A 14,580-nucleotide genomic window follows, 5' to 3' on the forward strand; every position below is an offset into this window, starting at 1 on the left:
TTAGGAAGAAGCAAAGAAAAAACAAGTGTCAATATGTAACAATAACAGTAGTGTAAGAAAAAAAAATCATTTATGTATTTATTCATGTTTTTAGCATCTGTTTTGTTTTTATGATTAATAAAAACAAAACATATACTAAATTATTAAAAATTATTTTAGTATTATAGTATTATTATAGTATTTGCTTTTTATGAATAAATAGTATTTTATTATCAGCCAGGGCATATATCATTTAGGAAAAAGCAAAGGAAAAATAAAAAGAAGTATCAACATGTAACAATAACAGTAGCGTAACAAAATAACTTTAACTAAATTTCATTTTGTATTGGCTTATTTAAAATTCTGTTAATTATATCAACTTGTTTATAATTATCAACCCTCTTTGTATTTAATTTATACATAGCAATGATTGTTCTTCACCTAATTTTTACTTCTTATCTCTATCTATCCTTTTTTCCACATTATAATATTTTTTAAATTTCATTTTCATCTATAGGGATCTCTTCGTTTTTCCACTGATGTGCAAACATAATTCTAGCCACATGTAAAATTAAATATGTATTGTATTCCCTTTATTTATGTGAGTACCAACAAAAATATTTCTGGTTTTAAAATTTAAATCTATATATTGCTTTACCATTTTTTCTAACCTTGATACTACATACTCTTGAATAGCTACTTGAGTTGAGTACAAGCAGAGCCCAATACCAAATCTTATGCATATATTCCAGTTTTTAAAACTGAGGAATACATTTCAGAAAAAGAATTAAATATTGCTCTGTGACTGTGCCTATGAATTTCATTCTTAATTTAACTTCTCAGATGATCTTTTTACTATATCTTTTTTTTGTACTATATAATCTGCATAAGGCTGTAAAAAGCTTCAGTACATTTTTTAAGATGCAAAGTCTAAAGAGCTTAGGCCCACCAAGCCACGCCCACAGAACCAGTAGTAAAAAAAAATGAAACCCACCCATTAGGGTCTGTTAGTTCAGGTAAGTAGTCTTGGCCAGAAAGATTTTTGTTCCACTACTGCCACAAAATAACAAACTCCCTTGGTTTGTTAATTGTATTTCCATTTTAAGTGTTTAGTACATGTCGAGTATTTACTACAGTGTACAGTTTGGCACAAATGTGCAGACCATTTTCATATAGAGAAGATCTTATAGAACTGCAAATTAAAAATGGTTTCAATCTGGGAATAGAATTGCATTCAAGTAAAACTGCAGTTGCAATAGGAGATTTCATTGCAAAAGACATTAGGAAACATTTATTTAGCAAAATTATTGAAAAAACTTGCAAAATCTGTTTGGTCATTGATGAAGCCTCAATGATATCTTCCAAACCAGTTCTTATATTGTACTTAAAAGTTGAGGATCCAGTTTTCTCACCAACAATTTTCCTTGAAGTAGTAGAATTGGAAAAATAAGATGCAGAGACAATATGTTGTTCAGTTATGGAAACTTTGAATAATGTTGGGTTTAATAAGTACTATCTAGAGAAACATTTAATCAGATTTTGCTCAGTGTTATGCTTGGAAAAAAATCTGGGATAAGCACTAGGATAGCCACAAGGGTGGGATTCAATTTTTTTAACAACTGGTTCTGTGGCCGTGGCTTAGTTGGTGGGTGTGGCTTGGTGGTCATGTTATTGGTTAGGCATGGCCAACTCAATATCACTCACATTGAGGCATGCTTCTCGCCTGGCCTCTAATGACTGTGGGGATGCTGCACCAGTCGTAAGTGTGAAAAATGGACATAAGTCACTTTTTTCAGTGCCATTGTAACTTTGAATGGTCACTCTACATAAGCAAAGTACCAGCAAAGGATGGAAAAAACCTCCAGAGATGTTACTGAGACAGGAAGTCTAGTTCTGCCAAGAATGTAATAAGGATTAATGGAGAGGCAGTTTCTGTAAGAAACACCAGAATATTTCCTTCCTGCCTTCCTTTCAGGATTAGGCCAGTAATTTCTTCTAACAACCAGTTCTCTGAACTGCTTAGAATGTTAACAACCGGTTCTAGGGAATAGGTGCAAACTGGTAGAATCCCACTCCTGGATAGTCAAAGACTTTCCAAACATCATAATATGGCACTGTTTAAACCATCATCTGCAACTTATTTTAGATGATTCTATTAAACAAATAAAGCAAGTAAATCATTTTCAAATCTTTATTGATAAAATATATTCTGTTTTTCATCAATCCAATAAGAACCTAATTGAACTTAACAAAAATTTTGAACAACTTGAGATTGAAATTATAAAGATTGGTAGAGTTTTTGGACTAAGATGGGTTGCCTATAGTTTAAGGTCAACCCTAGCCAGGGGTGGAATTCTACTGGTTCTTTCCAGCTCTGTAAAACCAGTAGATCTGAAGACCAGCAGACACTGAACCGGTTCTGCTCCTGTTTTGGCCTACCCCCCCCCCGCCTGGGCTCTTACCTGTCCTTTATTTCCTACTTTTTCAGCCTCAGCTACCTTGCGTGGCACAGCTGCGGTTGAAAGAGCAGGAAAATAGTGCTTTTTCAAATACTGCGCACCCACGCGCAATGCTGCTCAGCTGTCCGGGCAGCATAGCTCATGACGTTTCACATGCGTGCACAGTGCACATCAGGCGCACATGCACACAAAGCGTGCATGACCATGAAAAACATAAATCGCCAAACTGATAGTTACACCAATCTGATCCCACCCCTGACCCTAGCTGTGTGGTATGCTTATCCAGTGCTACATCATTTTTTTTGTTCAAATAAAAAATACTCAAGTATGGCTCCCTGTCTTGAAAACACATATTTTCTCACTGACTTGGCCTTGATGATTGATGTCCTAACTGAAATATCTCTTCTTTCTAATGCACTGCAAGCAAGAAACATAGACATTATAAAGGCTGAAAAACTTGTGGTAAGATCAACTAAATCATTTGAAATGCTTACAAAGGAAAAGGGTGCATATGAAAAAAAGGTTGATGGATTAATTACTTCAGAAACCTTTAAAAATACACATTTTGTGCAAAATCATCAATTTGTGGGACTTCCTTGTGAAAGACTTGAGAAAGCCTTGTAACTAATTTGAAGAAAAGATTGATGGATTGCGAACATTTAAAAACAGGTAGCCAATTTAAAGACACTGATAAATTAAAATTTCTAAATTATTTGGAGCCAGATTACTGGAAAAGTGGTGGTTCCATGGAAAGCATCTGAAGAATAATTGGTGGCTGTTGGGTATATGGATACTCCAACTGGTTTGGGTTGAATAAATATGTAAACCTAGGATTAAAGTGCTATGTAGCTTTAAGCACATAAACTGCAATGTCATTGTGGGTGCGGTTGCAGGCAGCCATATAGGTAGGAGGGGAAACGTAATAGCCCCGGCTTCTGGATGCAACTGTATGAGCCCAGGCTTCTGGATGCAACTGTATGAGTCCGGTTTCTGGATGCACCTGGTTACTGTTCCAGGTCTGCTGTCTACTGTTGTTGGAACGTCTATCTGCTTACCTTAGAGGCTACTGTGCCAGATACCAAATACAACTGAACACAAGGACTGTTTACTGGTGAGCTGTGGATTCAGCGTTAGTACTTGAGAGAAAGGTATCTTAAGAAGAAGATTACAAGCAGATAAAGACATTGTATTTACTGTTTAATGGACTTGATAACTGGATTGATAAACTGGATACTGATATATGGACTGAATGACTATTCTTAATCTCTGTATGAATTAAATACCTATTTAAACCACAAACAGCGTATTTGTCTCAAGTGTGTGTATACTCTAGGGCCCAGCCTCTCTCTCATTTGGCTGCCTGGCTTGACTGCTGCTGCACACTCTGCTAGGGGGTTTATCCCCAAACACTAACAGTGGCATTTAGTGAAATTTTCCATTATGAAATTAATATTAATGATTATCGCGATTTCATAGAAAACATGTTAAAAGATGCGGAGATATATGGAATTTCTGGCAGCATTAAAAAAGCTAGAGATATTGTCAGGACTATTGTAGTCAGCTCAGCAGAAGCAGAAAGGGGTTTCTCACAGATGAACATAATATGTTCAGAGAGCAGAAGTCACCTAACAGTTTCCAATGTAACGAACCTTCTGACTATCAATCTAATTGGCCTACCTCTGCAAGAATGGGACCCTGTTCCTATAGTAAAGAAATGGTTATGGGCACATCACACAGCTGATGATGCTCATGTCAAACAAAAGAAAACTGCAAGTGAGGGTGCCAATAAAAAAGCAATTTGGCAGTACTTTAAATAAGTGTTTTATTGTTTTTTGTAAAGTTTTATGTTATGTAATAGTTTTTGATTAATATTTTAAAACTTCGTTGTAACAAAATCTAATTTTTTATTATTTAAGCATTAAAGGCTTGAAATAATAAAGTACCTTTTGTTTTGGTATATCTTTTTTTACACTTAAAGCAGCCTAGGGCAAAGAAGTGAAGTTGAGTTGGCCATGCCCAGACAGTCATGTGACCACCAAGCCACACCCAACTGGTCATGTGACCAGTCAGCAAGCCATGACCACCTAGTCACATGACCATCAAGCCACACTCCCAAATTAGGCCACGCCCATAAAACCAGTTATTAAAAAATTTGAATCCCACCCCTGCAACTACCTCAAGTTTAGTGTAGGCTTGTTATGGTTGTTGATGTTGATGTGTCTTCAGTGACTGATTAGCTAATCAAATTTATATGCCCAGACATCTCACAGAAAGTGGTTTTGGGCAGTACACCACAATCCAATTAAAGAATAAATACATCTGAAGGCAGCTTTGTAAAGCAGCTCAGGATGAGCTTGAACTACATGCTGTCAGGATGGTTCTGAACAATGGAGAGTGTGAAATGGAAGAATGAGAAGATTGTGAAGTTGATTTTCTCAGGTGTTTCTTGTCTTTGCTGAGTCAGTTTCCTGAGCTTGGAATTTCCCACTCCGCATAGAAGAGTCAGAAGCTCATTTTACCACATTCAAAAAAAGTTTCTACTTCTTGTAAAAGACTGAGAGTAAATTGGTTGCCAGAGGACTGTGAAAACATTTACAGACACCTCACAACCTGGACATAAATTGTTTCATCTTCTACCCTCAAAATGATGCTATAGGGCACTGTACACCATAACAATTAGACACAAGGGTAGTTTTTCCCAAATGCCATCACTTTGCTAAACAACTAATTCTCACAACACTGTCAAACTACTTAGTAAGACTATATTACTATTATTCTTCTCATCCTTCCTATTACCTATCTCTTCCCACTTATGACTAATAACCATGTTGCTTGTATCTTTATACTTTATATTATTTTGTTTGTTTCCTAGTATGATTTGATTGCTTATAGTAACCTATGACTATCACCATTGTATCTTATGATTCTTGATGAATGTATCTTTTTTCTCTATGTACACTGAGAGCATACGCACCAAAGACAAATTCCTTGTGTGTCCAAGCACACTTGGCCAATAAAGAATTCTATTCTATTCTATTCTATTCTATTCTATTCAAAGGAGAAAGATGCAGTGAAATTGGACTTTAAAGGAAACAATGTGGATAATGAGCTTTAGCAAAGAAGAAGGCAGTTCTGTTGACTAGTGCTCAAGTTCAAGTTTGAGCTGAATTCAATGAAAATGAATCAAAAATGGACAAGGGTCTTTTTATTCCAGTGAAAAATAAGCTTTTACATCAGGATTTAGCTTGTCTTGTTTGGAGACAACATCTCCTGAAAGGAATTGTCCATGGCCTGTGATTTTTTAAAAGCATACCAGACTTGGTCACAGTTATCCATCTATTTTAAAAAGTCTAATGGAATAAAAATTAAATATTTTAGCACTAGTTTTATTCTAACACTGAATACCAATAGACCATCTTACTTTAAAGTCATGACTATATAAAGAATAGAGGAATGATGTTAGTACAGACATAATGAGGAACTCACGGGTTGTAATGTACAACTTAATTATTTGCTCAATTCCAGGACTCCAAATTTTATTAAATACAAAAATCCTTTCTTGAAATATTATGCCAGGAACAAAAGGGAAGAATTAAATGAAGAATCTGTCAGAAGTTGTATTTCCTGCAACTGTTTAAAATTTGTTAGAGATTTTGTATTTTCTTATATGAATCTCAGAGACTCCTTGTCTAATATTCAGGTTAACCACAATTTTTCATGGATAGTGCATCCTAACACATTTTCTTTGGCATTCCTTGTTTTTCTACTTAGTCTCTGCTGCAGTCCAAATGTGTGGAAAATTGTCATCCTGGATTTGTGAAATGGGATCAGGAAGGAGAGCAAGTTTGTTGCTACAACTGTGTTCCTTGTCCAAAGGAATCCCTCTCCATTCAGGAAGATAGATGACACAAGATTAAATGCTATCGGATATAGCTAGATCATTTCAATCAGTACGCTTTTAATAGGGACAGATCTAAACTTGCCTATTTTATTGTTGTTCTTTGTTTGCAACAATTTGTTCCATAATGGGAGGAACATTAATATTCCAAGATGGCACCGATGATGGCTGCCTTGGTGAAATGCTGCCTAATTTATCACCCATTTCCTCCCACTTGTGGCTGTATAACTGTAACTTTGTCACTTGTATCCTAACGATTTATATTGACTTTTTCCTAATATGATTTGATTGCTTATTGTATCCTATGACTATCATTAAGTGTTGTACCTTATGATTCTTGACGAATGTATCTTTTCTTTTATGTACACTGAGAGCATTTGCACCAAGACAAATTATTTGTGTGCCCAATCACATTTGGCCAATAAAGAATAAAGAAAAGAAAAAGAAAAAAGAAAAAAAAGAAAAGAATAAGAACAAGATCTTGAAGGGTGAAGTAGGAAGAAATAGAAAGCCACATGGTGGATTGAGCAGGGTTACTTCTGCCAGAGAAAATCTCTCTTCTACTTGTCACTTTGGAAGTGTCCTTCAAATTTACAAATCTGAATTTTTTTGAAACTTGAAGATTGGTTTCAGGTCAATGGTTCCTGCTCACCCAAACCAGCTTTACCCTAACAGACCAAAAAGTACCAAATATTTAAAAGTTTTTTAAAAAAAACATTGCCAAAAAGAATCCTTATAAATGTTACATATGATAAAACCAGCATATAGGACTATGTTACAAGGAGATTCCTACATTTATTGAAAGAAAGCCTTAAGGGTTGCAGCTAATTTTGCCTTGGAGTTAGTTTTTGGGTCCAGCCTGACACAGGGTGTTTTTTGCCCAGCACCATTGAGCCAAAAATCCCATTGAGAGGTCTCTGCTGGTCTTCTAGGAGTCGAGGATTCACCCCAATAAACAAGCTGATTCAGATGGTTCAAGCCTGGTTTATTAGCAAACAATGAGCTCCACATCCAGCAAGAATGGTGATAACCCGAACAAGGTTAGCATTGGGAGCATCTGCCTCCCAACACTTGTGTATAGTTGTAGCCAAAAAACCCTGCTAATTACTCCTTTATTTCCTGCTTTTGTCTCTTATAACTTCTCCTTTTTATTCCCCCCCTTTTTCTCACCTCTTTTTTTATCCCCCTTTCTTCTTTGTCCCCCTCTTCTTCTTTCTTTTCAAGCTTTTCTTGTTGTTTTTCACAGTTCAGAATCTCCATTTCTAAACATTGAAATATGAAGCCAAAGGATCCTCTTCCCTCTTCTGCATCCTCTTTCTGTTTTTTAAGTCTCATTTTTAGTTCCTCAAGGAGTGATGCCATTTTAAACACTTTTAAACAACCACCCAATTGTCTTTAAATTAAAAATCCAACATTCAATTTTTTTAAAAAAAAATCACAAAGTAATCCAAGGCTGTTTCTTCTTGTTTCTTTCTTCTACTTTCCTTTTCTGTGGTTCTGTTTATCTTTTAGTAAAGTTTCAGTTACAATGTATCTTTTTGAGATTTTTTCAAAGTTTCACTGCTAATCCCTTTTATTTCCAGGTGGCACTCCATTGATCTTTCCAAGTTCCAAGTTCCACCCTTTTTCCTCCACTCTTCTCCTTTTAGAGGCTTTAGAGTGTCCAGAAAGTCTTTATTTTCCTTTTAACACTTTAGTTTCAGCTTAAAATTGCCTATTATTGTCAAGATAAATTATCACAAATTTCTTACTTAAATTTCTTCCTTTTAATATTCAAAGCCAATTGTAACTGTCAATGTAAAAATAGAAAAAACAATTCCCTCCTTTTCTCTCTTCTTTGCCACTTTAAAAATCTTTTTAAAGGAGTAACATTCTAAATATTTTTAAGTTCAGAATACCTTGCTTAGATGTTATCTCTGCTTAGCCCGGTCTATCTTGCATTCCTCTTTGTCTTCCTCCTTGCTGTTTTGTTTCCTGTCTTCTTTTCTCTTCATTCACAAACCAAGGGAAGCCACCTGCCTTCTAGAATAAACCATATTCAGCCTTGTCTTCTCAGTAGTTGTGTCTTCTGTGTGGGCCAAAACAATCACAGTGCTACTGGCATTCCTGGCCAGCTGGCATCATAGAGGCTCGCAGCAGGATTCCCCACAGCCACATGATCCCTAGCAATGCTGGCACGCTCCAAAGCAACACTTGAAGCCCAACAGAGGAAACTGGAGTTCAGGACTTTATTTCTGCACAGAGGTAAGGATGGATGCTTGGACCAAGTTCAAATGCTGGTGTTCAACAAACTGTTTTATAGTTTTATACAATATTTACTATTTTCTAGGTCTTTCCTTTCTCTCAGTATCAGTTGTTCTCCAAAGAACGTATTCTGTGAAAAATAAAAGGACATAATAGTGAAGAAATATTGGTGTTTATGTTCCTCAGGTGTGGAAAAATATATCAATTGTCCAGATGATAAATATCCAAGTGAGAAATGAGTCAAATGTATCCCCAAAATTATAACTCTCCTGTCTTATGAAGAACATCTGGGCATTATCCTGGTCTCCTTTGCTCTCCTCTTGTTCTTAAACACAGTCTTCATTTTAATCATAAAATACATAGAGACTCCAATTGTCAAAGCCAACAACAAACTCCTACATCCTCCTGGTTTCCTTGCTGTTTTGTTTCCTGTCTTCTTTTCTCTTCATTCGCAAACCAAGGGAAGCCACCTGCCTTCTAGGACAAACCATATTCAGCATTGTCTTCTCAGTAGTTGTGTCTTCTGTGTGGGCCAAAACAATCACAGTGCTACCGGCATTCCTGGCCAGAAAACCAGGGAACAGAGTGAGAAGGTGGTTGGGGAAGAGTTTGGCAACTCTATCATTCTTTTTTGTTCTGCTGTTCAGATGTTCATCTGTGCTATGTGGCTGGGAGTATCTCCCCCATTCTCTGACCTGCACTCCCAGACTGAGGAGATCATTCTTCAATGTAATGAAAGTTGTGTTATCATGTTTTATGTTGTCCTCGGCTACATGGGTTTCCTTGCTATCATTTGCTTCACAGTAGCTTTCCTGGGCAGGAATCTGCCTGGGGCCTTCAATGAAGCCAAGCTGATCACTTTTAGCATGCTGGTCTTCTGCAGCATCTGGGTCTCCTTCCTGCCCACCTATTTGAGTGCTAAAGGAAAATCCGGGGAGGGCGGAGCTGACATCGCGATGGTATGGCTTGCAATCTTGGGGCTCTGAGATTGCAGCCGATATCTCTGCCTCTGGTCGGTCCAAACAGACCTAAACTGTCCCATAGAGACGGCGAGAGTGAACTGCACATCCTGTGGATCCCAGGGACATTGCAAAGTCCCTGGTTGATTCAGGAGAAGCCCTTTTGCCAGCGGCAGAGAGGCAGCCATTAAGCTGCTGAAGTTGGGACGGCTCCGGAATGAAAGAGACTGAAAGAGAAAGTGTGTCAGTTTGGTGAGAACTTTCTTTTTACTATTATTCTGAGACTTAAAAGGACACCCTAAGAAAAAGAAAAAATCTGTAAAAGTTTTGACAGAACTGAATAAGCAGCAGTTTTTAAATGGAAATGTCAAAGTGAGGCTTGGCTTTTTACTTTTTTACTTTTTTTATTACTGGACTTCTATCGCAACTTAGCTTTGTTAACTGGACTGGTTTCTCTTTTATATATATTTAGTTTTTCTTCTCTGTTTTGAATTTTCAACCTAAAGAGACTGAAGAAATGTTAGAAAGTAATATAACAATGATGGAATTAACTGAAGCACTTAAGAAGCAAAATAATGGAAAAGCACCAGGTCCAGATGAGCTTCAGGCAGAATTTTATAAAACACTACAAGAATCGCTGAGCCTTCCATTGCTAGAAGTCATGAATGAAGTTATGTCAAAGAAGATGATACCTAAAACATGGTCAGAAGCCTATATTATACTTATTCCAAAAGAAGACGCTGATCCATTGCAAATTAAGGATTATAGACCTATCTCTCTACTAAATGCAGACTATAAAATCTTTGCTTCAATTTTGGCAGAAAGACTTTAAAAATACTTAAATAACTTTATTCATCCAGATCAAAATGGATTTCTGCCAAAGAGACAAATCAAAGACAATATGAGAGTAATTCTGGACACTTTGGAATATTATGAGGCACATCCTGAAAAGCAAATGGCTTCAATATTCTTAGATGCACAAAAAGCATTTGATAATATGAATTGGAGATTTATGTTATTATTACTGGAACAGATGGGTTTCACCAGAAAATTTATTCAAGCAATAGAAGCCATATACTATAAGCAAATGGCAAAGGTAATGACAGAGGGAGAATTCACAGATTCTATCAATATAAGAAAAGGTACAAGACAAGGATGCCCACTATCACCTTTGCTATTTGTATTAACTTGTTGAAAAGGAAAATCCATGGTGGCCGTGCAGATCTTCTCCATCTTGGTCTCTGGTGCTGGGCTTCTGGGATGTATCTTCTTCCCCAAATGCTACATTATCACCCTGAGACCAGATCTAAACACAAAGGAGCATCTAATGATAAAAATAGGGAACTAAAATTGTTTTTTAGACTCATAATCTGTAATTTTTCATTGTTGTTATTATTAGACTTACATGCTTCCTTTGCATCTGCTTGAGAATTAAGATTATTTAAAACCACAACAAATAAAGTATAAGACCAATGAAATTAAAATCCAACAGAATTATTAGACAGTAAATTAATTTATCATTAAAATTGTTATGCAGCCAGGGAAAGACAAGATAAGAAATAAGGTAGTTTTAGTGTTATATGTGGAAATTATAAATTGTAAATTACACCTGAGAAAATGAAGAACAGAAGAGAATCCATGTTTATCCGTGCAATGATTACTGTACAGTTATATAACTATATCTAACAAACACTTATTATGTTTTAAAAGTAAAATGTCAGGTTCTTGGCTGGAATAGGGTTTTTTAATGTTGGCTCACAGATAAATGTGAGAGATGCTAGATCATTCTGACCCAATGGAAACCTGTTAATGATTCATTGTGTTTAGATGGACATAACAGGAAGACATGGCCATGAGAAAGAGGTAATTTCCCTGAGATAATGGTCTGGGAGGAGTTACAATGGAAACTAAAGCCCCTAAAAATCACTGAACAAGCATAGCAGGAAGAATTATGTAATCCTCTGAATATGATATTCTATAAAAGCAGTAACCATTTTAAGGGTGGTGTCTTCATCTCCTGCTTGTTAGGGAGATGGGGTCCTATTCTTATATTTGCAAATATTTTGAATAAACTGAAGCTTTTTATGTTTTGGGGGGTTGTCAAGCCTGGTTTTTATGGTGAATCTCACATATTAAGACACAATGGCTGAAGAGAAGAGACAAGATTCCCTAAAGAGAAGGGGAAGAAGACTTTTGCCTTGGATGGGATGAATATGGAAGTCATTTTCTCTGTAAGTTGTTCTCTAAAGTAAGAGATAGAAATAGAGCTGGAGAGATCATCATTCAGTGCAATGAAGGCTGTGCCACAATGTTTTATGTTGTCCCCAGCTACATGGGTTTCAAGGGCATTCAGATGATTCCCATTTGCAGCACTCTGTATGAATTTTTCTAGTTTATCTGCCGGTGTTAGGTGACAACATAAGCAGAGGTGGTATTCAGCAGGTTCTGACCAGTACTGGAGAACCGGTAGCGGAAATTTTCAGTCATTCAGAGAACCAGCAAATATCACGTCTGACTGGCCCTGCCACATCTATTCTCTGCCTCTCAAGTCCAGCTCATTGGCTGGGTCTTCTTTTGTTGCCCTGCATAGGAGAACGGAGTGGAAAGCAGGTTAATGGGGAGGGGAGGGAATGGCAATTTTGCAGTAAATTTCCCGAGGAGTGGAAAGGGAATGGAGATTTTACAGCATCCTTCCCCAGCCATGCCCACCAAGCCATGCCATTCCCACCAAGCCATGTCCACAGAAGTGGTAGTAAAAACAAATTGAATCCCACTACTGATCGTAAGTCCTTGTGAGATCTCAGAATTCCATGACCTCAATGTTGAGTCATCATTTTCCCCTTTCTGCATGTCCCAAAAGGAAAAAGTATCTGTAAAGTTCAACACCCTCTATGAACACTTGATCTAGGAAAGAAAGAAGAAAATGGCCTGAGACTAGATTTGTCTCTTATCCACATAGATCTCTGGTCTCCAAAAAGGAAGCTTTCAGCATTGTGCCACGTGAATGGGAAAATAATATATGGATGAAAATGGCAGAAGGGCATCCCTGAGACTTCTCTATCCAGAGTTAACTATGGAGCTGCAAATAGAGACCATCCTCTCCAGAAGCTGCCTAGAGGTCAACTATCTTTGCCACATTTGATAAAAGGGAAAGGGTTGGAAGTTAGTATTCTGATCCCTTTATGTGTGGGTGACCATGTATAGGTCAGTGTCAGGAGAGTTCATGATGACATTCCTTATTGGGACAACCCAGAAGAATCTAAATTTGGTCCATTTTTCTCTTTCTTCAAATACTTTCAAAGTTGGCTAAATCAAAGATGACTTGATGCATATTTTTGTTAAGATAAGAAATATCTTATCATGGAGCTTTCAGGACCTCATGAGTTCATCAGTGCAATAGGGCCCTTGAGAAATTTACACACACACACACACACACACCCCATACATATATGAGTGTGTGTGAGAGTGGTGTAGGTGTGGGTGTGTGTAGAGAGAGACAGACAAATGGACGGACAGACAGAATTTCCACTTTGTCTCTTATTCTGCCTGCTATTTCTGAAAGAGACATCTCATCTCACGTCACTGTTTTCAATCTATCTTTCCACATACTTTATTTAATTTATGTATTTATTTTGCCAAGCATGTTTTTGATAACAGATATAATTAGGAACATGATTAGCAGTACATGAAATGGGTATGGATAAAAGGGGACATTAGGACCGGAACAGTAGGCATGTTGGTGCGCTTATGCACACCCCTTACAGACCTCTTAGGAATAGGGTGAGGTCAACTGTAGACAGTCTGAGGTTAAAGTTTTTGGGGTTTGGGGGAAGAAACCATAGAGTGGGGTAGTGCATTCCAGGCATTGACAACTCTGTTGCTGAAGTCGAATTTTCTGCAACCGAGTTTGGAGTGGTTTACCTTCAGTTTGTATCTGTTGTGTGCTCATGTATTGTTGTAGTTGAAGCTGAAGTAGTCATTGACAGGTAGCAGATAATTTTATGTACTATGTTTAGGTCAGACCGAAGGCCACATAGTTTTAAGTTATCTAAGCCCCAAATTTCAAGTCTGGTGGTATAAAGTATTCTGTTGTGAGCAGAAGAGTGGAGGACTCTTCTCATGAAATATCTCCGGACTCTCTCACTTGTATTAATGTTTGATATGCAGTGTGTGTTCCAGACAGATGAGAATTGGTCTTTATGCTTTTTTGGCAATGTTGTAAAGTGGGCTCTGGCAATCAGATCATTAGAGATAAGTACTCCAAGGTCCTTTACAGAGTGTGGGTTGTCTACAAGGTTGTGTCCATCCAGCTAGTATTTTATGTTCTGATATATTTTTTTACTAATACACAGAATCCATGGCATCTGATATAATTAGACAGGTGTAAGGCTGAGCCTGTTGCTCTCACAGATACTCTTTAAATCAGTGGATTTCCTGTTATATAAAATCAGATGCTTTAATATTTATTCAGATTGGACACCAATTCCCACAAATTTAGAAGCCAACTGAAAAAATGTCCTTGGGCTCTTCTATCATGTTTGTCCTTTGTTTCCATTAGAACTCCAGCATAACATTATTTCTGTTAGGGATTCTACCTGATGTATATAATAAAGAGAATGTATATTTAATTATTCATGTATTAACCTCAGCCAGAATTGTATTTGCACAATGTTGGAAAGAGGAGGAGATCCTCATAGATGAGGAGGTAATTAGGAAAATATTAGAATGTGCAGAGATGAAGAGATTAACACTAGCAGTTAAGGAGAAAGAGCAAATGTGATATGATATGATATGGAAAACATTTTATCAATGGTTAGAGAATATAAAAGGACTTTGGAAATGAAGAAGAGAAGAAAAAAGAAAATAAGATAAGATAGAGATATACTTAAGGTGATAATTGTTGACATAACTATGAGGAGAATAATGAGATGTAAAGTTAATAAGGTATTATCACCAGAGCAGTAGTAAATATTTAGCTGTTTGGTGTATTTTAACTCTAAGTTTAGAGAAATAATATTAATGTGAAAGTGAATGTATTTTT

At 36.8% G+C, this 14,580-nt stretch overlaps 1 protein-coding gene across 1 annotated transcript in view; it reads right to left on the minus strand.

Moving 5' to 3' along the window:
* The window catches only part of LOC113451824 (vomeronasal type-2 receptor 26-like), a 500,191-nt gene that overhangs the window by 467,469 nt on the left and 18,142 nt on the right, over positions 1-14,580 (minus strand). The gene's annotated exons all lie outside the window — the stretch shown is intronic.

Source organism: Pseudonaja textilis, chromosome 2, assembly GCF_049901715.1.
Source record: "Pseudonaja textilis isolate UNSWEBS1 chromosome 2, rPseTex1.2, whole genome shotgun sequence".
NCBI classification, from domain to species: Eukaryota; Metazoa; Chordata; class Lepidosauria; order Squamata; family Elapidae; genus Pseudonaja; species Pseudonaja textilis.